Source organism: Rhipicephalus sanguineus, chromosome 3 (assembly GCF_013339695.2).
Source record: "Rhipicephalus sanguineus isolate Rsan-2018 chromosome 3, BIME_Rsan_1.4, whole genome shotgun sequence".
Classification (NCBI taxonomy): domain Eukaryota; kingdom Metazoa; phylum Arthropoda; class Arachnida; order Ixodida; family Ixodidae; genus Rhipicephalus; species Rhipicephalus sanguineus.
The window spans coordinates 175,675,280-175,685,071 of NC_051178.1; positions in this window are offsets into that span (position 1 = coordinate 175,675,280).

Below are 9,792 nucleotides of genomic sequence, written 5' to 3' on the forward strand. Positions count from 1 at the left end.
GTTCGACCGTCGCGTCATCCTTACAGAACGAAGAAACCTTAACACTTGCAGCACGTGGCCCGCATTATATGAAACCATTCTTCCTACAGAAAAATGTTAGGAACTTTCCCAACCGGGAAATGGAGGCAAGCGAAGCATGGCGTGTGCGTGCCTGTGCGTGTACTTACACTTTTCTTTCTTTCTTTTCTTTTCTTTCTTTCTTTCTTTCTTTCTTTCTTGTCTTTCTTTTTTTCTTTCTTTCTTTCTCCTTTCTTTCTTTTCTTTTCTTTCTTTCTTTCTTTCTTTCTTTCTTTCTTCTTCTTCTTTCTTTCTTTCTTTTCACCTAAGTTTTTCCTTCATCCATGCGGGGAATTTACCTTCATATACGTGCTTAGCAGAGAAACACTTCACTTGCTACAGATAACAACGACAGTTATGCTCTCATATGCAGGCGGCAACAATGGAAGAGTGGCAGCGTGAAACGGCAGGTCACCTCGATAAGAGGTCAGAGTGCCATATCAGAAACAGCTGATCGCCGGCAAGCCCACGATCGAGAGAGCATCGATCATTAGAAAACGGCTCATACAAAATAGGAATATTGACGACCCCTTCTTGGGCGCAGCTTCGAAGGCCGCAATTCTCTACGCTTGCAGGCGCTGGATTTTTCGCGTATACATCAACCACCCCACCGAAATATGAGTCACAACAAGCTTGGCTTGAAAAAGCGGCAGCAATACTTTTGTTATACAATAATTCGTGATACTGCGTGTCTTTAGTTTGAAAATCCATTCTCTATCGGCCTTTTTTGTCTCCCTTTGTGTTTATGTTGCGCAGTCATTTACAATACGTGGAGAAACCGATCTAGAATAAGCAGCCAGCAGGGCCGAAGTACTGAACGCACCGTTTCGCATGCGTGACTGTCGGGACAAATAGAAACCACTGTGAGAGAATGTGTACCTCTATACATATTTTAGGGGCGTAGCTCCTCTTAGTCTAACCTTGTCTCATGTCAGGCGTAACCGGCAGTATCTCCCGAACGTTTTAACGCCACTGCCGGTTTTACGGCCTCGCAAACACTTAGCCGGGGACCTCCGCTACGCGCAAGACCGTCTCGAGGCTATTTCACTACTGTGATTTTACGGCTGCCCCTATACACGGCGCCAGGATAAGACATCACGTCGATTTCATCAAGCGCTGGAGGGTGGAAAGGGTGGCGACATTCCTCCGGAGTAATTCGAAATGGTCCATGGTGCTTTGTTTTATACAACCCCACGCCTCGCAGCGGAATGTGGAGCGCATATAAAAAGGAGACATGGCATGCACCGACGTATTTTAAGGCCTTAGATATCTCATGAAACGCGAATAGTGACCGTCGACGTCGTCGAAGTGAGCACGAAGTGATAAAAAAACCATGTGAAGACGTCATCGAGGCGTCACAGATCGCCAAAGCATGTAACGTCATTGTGACGTCATCATAGTATTACTATGGCGTCACATAACGTGATGTCATATGATGACGTCCGGAGTCACTGCAGTCACTAGAGTTTCACCCCACTGGTGTCACTCCAGTGACTCCGATCCAGGAGGCACTGCAGATCCACTTGGGGTGCAGAAAGCTCAAGGAGGGGGAGGGGTCGGGAGAAAGGATCAATACAATGGATTGAGAAAAAAAAGAAGGCAGAGTAACATGACATTCGCGGTCTCCTAGGTGAATGCGTAAGGAACTACGTGACTTTCTTTAACACAAAAATGTTTTATGCCGGAGTCCAACAAAGCTTTAGTGACGCATTTTCGTCACGGACATGACGTTGATAAAACAGACGCTGGCGGATGAGAAAGGAAAAAAATCACAGCATATCCACGGAGTGAATGATGATGAGTGGGCGAAGCTGCGGAGGTTCATCGGTAAACCGTGAACCTTCCGTGAATTCTGCCCAGTACATCATCACCGACGTGAGATCGGGCGCGTTTATACTAAAGGTTCGATGAGTTATGACGACTTGCAGCTCACTTTAATTTTACATGTACGCTGTGAATTTTCATTGTTTAGAAAACCATTGCTTTAGAAAACATCTGGCGTCTTTCGTTAAGCAGCTGGCGTCTTTTCGTTTTGCTTTAGAAACATCTGGCGTTCTTTCGTTTTGCTTTTAGAAAACATCTGGCGTTTTTCGTTGGTTTATTTCATCAATCAACGGCGTTTTGAACAAACTTTTTATTGTTTAATCACGCACAGGAGAAATCTCACCAGGCACTACCTTGGAGGTAAACAATAGCTGCTAATGGGAATGAGACATAGAAGAAGTCGGCTGTTAGCTAACACTCACACTTCTACTTCTACTAACGTTTCCTACTGGAACATACCAATGGCTGCTAATGGGGAATGAGAGACAGAAGAATTCGGCTTTTAGTTAACGCGCACGCTGCGAATTTTTTATTGTTCAACAACGCACAGGAAAAATCTCCCACCGGCACCACCTTGGAGGTCAAGATCTGGTACTAGCGTTACGACTGGTTACGCACTACTACGAGGGACAAACGGGTGCCGCCTTAAGGAGCTTCGCCCCTAAAACTGTAAGGAAAGTTCCCCCGTGGGAATGGAACCTGCGCCCTCTTGGTGCGCGACTATAAGTGCCCGGCGTTCTACCGTCTAAGCTAACGAGGCAGATGCACGACTCTCCACATACGCGCCTTATATATCTCACACATTCTCTCTCACACGGTGCTCTCTGTTGGCGCGGATAGACGGGGCGGGACGGTGCCCCCGTCTATGAGCGGTGCAGTGAAGTAATGCGGCATGACACTTACTTGCGCCGGTAGAGAACGATTCGGCGACGACGCCGTTAAAGCATGGTCTCCGATATTGCGCGCCGGTGCGCAATCTCGGAGGCCATGTTCAAAGCGTCGAGATACCAGTGAAATACACTGGCCGAGCTAGCATCGGGGAGTCGCGCTAGACGCAGTTACGTTCTTTGCCTTTCGCCTCGTGTTAGCGCGTGACGGCTCGTTGTCGGAGTAGTGCAGCTTCCACATGCACCAACGGTGTTCTGCCGCCGACTGCTTCGAGTGCGATAGCACGGACTAATAAAACTGTTGCAGTAAACGCTGCTGAAAGGCAACGATGTCGACGCGCGAATTTCATGCCTTGGTGGAGCAAGACAGAGGCCAGCGGGACGTGGAACGCCTGCGCGCGTTCGCGGCTCAAGTTACGAACCTCTCCCTCCTGTGTTGCTGAAGCGCTGTGTGGTAGTGTATGCATGACAACAGGCGTACGTCACCCTATTACTCGACAGCGCACACCATGCCGTTTTCCTCCTTAATTAAACGACGCTTTGAAGAAGTGCACATCGAGTACCATTATTTAATATGTGCTTGTTTGCCATCTTTGCGCGGGATAAACGATACGTTGTGTTCAGGTATACATGTATGTGAAAAACTTCAGCTACTACAACGGTTAAATCGTGATTATGGGTGTTAGTCGTCGCGATGAAGATGTGCAACAAGGCGTCAACGTGGGTGCATCCACGTCAAATGGTGCTATAGTTGCCAAACACCAACAGACATTGTACAAGCTCTTATATATCCATATACAATAAGCACTACTTCTGCGAAGACTCGTTTCACTTTCGTGTTATACTGATACCCACGACGGAGAGATCAGCCATGTTTTTTTTTTACCTTCTTGAGAAAATAAAAAAATCAACGCAGGGGAGTACCTGATGTGTCTTATCCTCAGTATCTCTCGTTCTCTTTTTTTCACACCTTTAAGTAAGCATTTTCACATATTTTACGACAGTTCCATCTATTTCGAGGTTGGCCGCTAAGTCGGACAAACCTGCCGCCGCGGCCATGCATTTCGTCGATCCGCGCGCACCAAGCTAGTCACTCTTATACAAGCACAGATGGCGACAGAACCAGCCAGTAATAGGAGGGCACCCGGATTTGTCGAAGAACGACGGGACCGGAGATTGTCATTGCGATACGCCCGGTTGTTCACGCATCAGCAGGGACGGGTATGAGGAAGAGGAGCAAGATAGCACTAAAGGAAATGTACGAATACGACCGAAATAATCACGCCTGGACGACATCGCGGATGTAGAGTAATTCCGCGAATACCCGATTCCATTGCGGTTCTTGCTATTCATTGCGTCTGTTTATTTTTATTCGCGGGCCTGTATATAGGATGAGTCAGGTAATCTGTTGAGACGGCGAAATCATTTTCTTCGCTACAATCAGTGCGATATGGTATTACTGTCAGGCACGTCCGACAAGCTGCGCTCGCGCGGTGCCAGCGTGCACAAATAAGCCGCCAGTAGTTCGCGATATTATTTCCACAACGGGAAACCGAAATAATCAAAACGCAAAGGGACAGCTACGAAATACTAAGTGGAACTGCAGTGCCAAACTAGAAAGAGTTGCTGTGTAGCCTACCAATGTTTTCAAACTGCACATCTTGCAGCAGGAAATTAAACGTACCGACTTACTTTGCGATTCAATTATCCGAGTCGAATCCTTTGCAGAAGTTATGCTCAAGCTGCAAGCGCACTGAATTCGTGTCGGTTCGTGCTTCACCGCCAGAGACAGAAGAAAAGGAAGACAACGGGGAGGATGGGGTAACAAGACGGGCATTCAGTTTGCTGCCTTGCACTGGAGTAAAGATAAGGAATGAATAAAAAGAACAGCCAGATGGCACGAACACTTGAAAGTCGCACGCGACGCTGTATATATAAAGGCCTGTCCATTTTGTTACGGAGAAAACGCCTTATTGCTTACTGACTAAAAGGCGCGCCTGGGCTAGTTGGTACACATTTCTTGGAAGAGGAAGGCACGACAACAAAACACGGACATATGTCGTCCTGTCCTTCATGCCCGTGTTCTTTTTGTTGTTTCTTTTTGTAGTACCTTCCTTTACTAAGCTCTATTGTTTCTTTCCGCATCAGCGGTGCACACAGCCGTTGTCCATGGCAAGGCGGTTACGCGTAACGGATATGCAAAGAAGACAAAAAGTCAGGCAGAAACACCGTCATACGGAGTCGCCATATAGCGCGAAATATTCTGCGAACAGATCATTGGTCTCCTACTGCGTTGTTTTGAATCAGTTAGGTCCAACTGATATGGGAGCGCAGTCTTGATGAAAGGTTCCTCAAAAATCTGACTTAGGTGTCTGGTAGCGTACGTCGGCACTCGTGTGCCCTGGTGTATTCCTTCGGTTAAGATTGTGTTTCGCGCGCTGCCGATCCGAATCTCAGGGGCCACGCAGGAAGTAGCGCGTGGTTGAGTCTGCTCCGTCAGAAGCCGCAAGAATGCCAGCTGCTCACGCTGTTTCAAGGAACTCGATCAATTGAGTTTCACGAATTTGCGTGGCAGTTAATTGGCTCTTACCTTAAGTAAAGTTATGCTCCGATATCACATGTATCCAATGCAATCGACTGACAACGTTCATGTAATTTAATGAGTGTCTCATCAGAGCATAGGAATTCGCCTGTGCTCCCCTGAGCCATGCCTAAAGCAGAAACAACTCTACATAGATCTCCCATAGCAGAACACATGGCATTCTAAATAATTCACCTTTTGCTATAAACACAGGAATCTTTCGTATGTCGACGTCAGCAGCACAGCTTGTCACTCTGCCGTAGTACAGTATATGTAGTACTGTAGACTTATCTTCTTTTATCCTCAAAAAAATATGTTTTGCATTAAAGGAAAGCTAAGGGTACACGCATTGTTTCAATAGGCACTACCGAATCCGACAAAGTATTCTCTGTGTACATTAGGTGCAGTTCTCTCACGAACAAATACCGCTATAGATATGACATTCCACCATATTTCCGGCCGGACATCCTTAGTAGGTCCTTAGGCTGTTATTATGGTGCTATAAGAAAAAATAGTGCTTACTGTTGGTAACTGCGCGGAACCCTTCCTAGTCTTCCTAACAAGACGGTCTTCACGACGCGCCAAGTGCACACTGCGAAGCCGATTGGTGCCACGCACTTTGGGAGGCACTGTACTGAATGATCGTGTGCCAGGGAACTATTACAGCACCTCGACTCTCGCGGAACCTGGGGCAAACCGCTATTCCCTCTTATAACCGTCAGTCGTTGCACGACACCAAATCGAGAACTTTGCTAACGCAGGAAACATAACGGTGCAAGAACGCAAAACACAACCCAAGTGATCCAATAGCGAAACGGCATTAGCTCATCTCTCGTCGCTTAATGTTTCGTTTTGCCGTTTCACGTACTAAGCCTTCATTGCCCCATTTCGTCGTCGCCATCTACGTGCCGAATTTCGCAATCCAAAGAACTTCTCGAGAGAATTTCTCGAGTGGTTTCACCGAGAAAATGAGACACCCGGCGGAGGAGGATCATTCTCAATCTATCCTAGCCTACACTAGTTTGGGTTGATGGTCTATTAAGAAGTGGGGTGCAAAGACGTTTCAGCTACGCGCTTCAAATCTGAAAGCAACAAGACCATCTTTATCATTTTATCTTTCTGGTAATATTATTGTCTGATACGCTGGAACGCTTTCTTCACATATAGTTAAGGGGCATTGAAGTCACTAAACCAAAGCTCAGCCGAAATTTTCTAGCCAGTTCTAAAAAGCATACATATGCGTTCTCCGTAGCCTCAAAACCCGACAGGAATGATGCACCTAACGTACGCTTTCATTCAAAGTTGTTAGTGTTTGTATGTTTCGATGAATAACAACTAAGATGCAGTCTTTTCGTTAATGTAATAAGGCATTTATCAATTTGGCAGCCATATAATAGAGTAACATAGTATATGGCCATATCATCAAATTACTCTAGAGTTCAATTAGTGAGCCTAATTATTCACGTTCCGGCACCGGCGCCGGAACGTGACGTCATGCGTTCATACCTAGGCAACACCGAAAAGTGGCAACGTGAAATGACACATGACATCGATAAAAAACATGGCCAATCCTTGCGTCATAGGAATCGGTATAACACGAAAGTGAAAAGCACCCTCGCAGAAGTAGATGGTTGTTTATTATTCATTGATACACGAGAGCTTGCACATTGTCTGTTCGTGATTGGCAGCTATAGCACCGCTTGATGTGGGCGCCCCCACGTTGACATCTGGTGGCGCATCTCGATCCCGACGACTAATGTCAATGAACATGATTAAACCTTTGTGGTAGCATTAGTAGTTGACATACATCTGAACACAGCATATGGTGAATCCCGCGCAAAAGTGTCTTCAACCTGCACATGATAAACACTAAATCGACATGCCTTCTTTCAAGCGTCCTAATTCGGCGAGCGAAACGGCAAGGTGTGTGCTCCCTAGTATTCGGTGCCAGTGCACTCGAAGCAGTAAGCGGTGGAGAAGCACTGTTAGTCCATTTGGAAGCGGCCCTACGTTGGCGAGGAGGCGTCACACGATGACGCGAAAGGCGAATCGCGTAAATGCGTTGTCCCCGAATCGAATTACCGTGGACGCCGCATTTAACCGACCATAGAGTTTTCTACAATATTGCAGCGAAAGCCTCCGCCGCCCTGAGACTATCGAAACATTCACAGTCGGTGCTCGTTAGTGTCATGATCCATTGATTACTCGTGGCCTCCGAGATTGCCTCCGGCAAAGCGCCGTTGCTAGTGCTGCTCAGACCGTTCCATTCGCACGGGGAGAGCGTAATCAGAGAAAGCGGTGTGACAGCCAGAAGATCGTCGGCTATTGGACGTTGAGCTTCTTTACTGAGCTTGGGCTAAGGTCGCCATCCCGCAGAATGTTAAAGAGTTAACAGGCAGCTTTAGAATAGCGTACGCTGAGTTATCGGTTCTTGCGGTCGCCCGCTATTTCCTTCACTTAACGGGGCCCGCAAGAGGTTAGCGTACGATGCCTGCGCAGTGGCGACAAACGCAAACGCAAACTTTGCGTAGGCTATTCTAAAACGGCAGAAAGATCACACCACGGTCGGGCTAGAAACGCGACGGGAAACGCGTCGCGCGTCGTGTCTCTTCTCTAATCTGCCCGTGATTTCTCACGGTTCGAGCGGGGAACGTGGTGTGACAGCCAGGCGAGCGTTGCAGAGCTATTCTTTAATATGGATGGATGCTATGAGTGAGGCTTTGGTTAAAGCCGCCACCTCGCGGTGTAACGCGTTGACAAAATTACACTTCTTTCGGAAACGCGCCACATGGGACGGCCGTAGCACCGGTGTAGCAACGGTGCAGTGCCGCGGAGGCCATGCATTACTTCACTCTACTGATCCCAGACGGCGACACCACCCCGCGAAACAAGAGCACTGAGAGATGAAAGTGTGAGAGGTGAAAGGCGCGTCCGTGAAACCTCCTGCATGTGTGACCGTGGCGCAGTTGTACTAGACCTAGCCCACCTGCACTAACTGCGCCTGCGAGTACATCTGTACGTGTGGCAAATTGTATCTCGCTACTTCTTTTTCCGCGACGCTTCCCATCCTATTATTCGAGCATTCTTGCAGGTAAACCTGGTAAATGTGCTACCTGATCTAGTAGTTTCATCCGATTCTTCTCCACGACCATGTTTATGGGGATTTATGCGAGAAGTTTATTTCTCTGTTCGTTTTTTAACAGTTAGGTTTTCAAATGAATATTTGTACTGTGTATCACGCAAAATCTTTACAGACATTTAATAGCGATGCTGTTTCCGCCACCACTTTATCGTGCAAAATACTTGGGACTGCCAGGACATGATGTCTTAGATCGAGTACGTAAAATGCCGCTGACACCATCGACAAAAACGTTCTTTTTAAATTACATTCAGAGACTTTGCCTGTGAAGACTTGGCTTCGTTCAAGAGACATTTTTGTGTCGTCCGTTGATTGTCCTCTGTGTGATGTGCCAGAAACAATTGAACATTGTTTTATAGGCTGCAGAGATGCAATCTTATTGTGGGATGTGCTCCAACGAACTCTCAAAAAGACTTTGTGCTAAATTCCCATTCCGTGCGATATCTCTTGCCAGCGAGTTGTAATGACATACCATTCGACATGTTTCTTCTCATTGGAATGCATAGCCTGTGGAAGACGCGCATGTTGCAGAGAAACGCAGAGCCGATAGTTTCCTCAACAGCCCACTTCATTAGGTTGGTCACTCAGCTAAGAGATGTCTACGAGCAAATGGAATATCAACCAGAATGGTATACGGCATTGGTGAGGTGCTTATCCTTACCGCTGTTCTAGCACACAATTGGAAAATCAGTTATGTGATGTATCCGCTATAGAGGTGATTGCGAATTCTGTAGTGCCTTCTGTTCGTCATTGTGTTGCGATAAGAGCATAATCAACATATTAGTTCTTTGTCCGTATTCAATTGCTTTCAAGTGCTATCCTATCTTGAATAAATACCATGAAAGAAAAAAAAAAAAGTGACCGTGGCGCAGTGGTTAGAGCGTCCGCCACCTACCGTCGCAGACCGACAGGTCGTGGGTTCGACTCCCGTTTAAGGAACTTTTTTTCTTCTAGTTTTTTTATTTGCCATCTGATCGTGTGCATTTTCCTGACTTATTTTGCCGACCAACACTTTCATGGGGTATTTCCGTGAGGGAAATACGCCATGAAAGTGTTGGTGGACCCCGGCATAAAACACTTTCGTGTTGAAATATATAAACGGCTGATCGTTGACAAGCCCACGATTGAGAGAGCATCAATTAACGGAAAACAGCGCATACAAATGCGCATGTGACTGGCGCACCTTCGAGGGCTGCTGCCGCCGGGTTTTTCACGTACAGCAACGCCACCACCAAAATGTGCAACTCATAACGAGCTTCGCTTGAAAAAGAAGCAGCGGGCGTTTCCCCCCCCCCCCCCCAAAA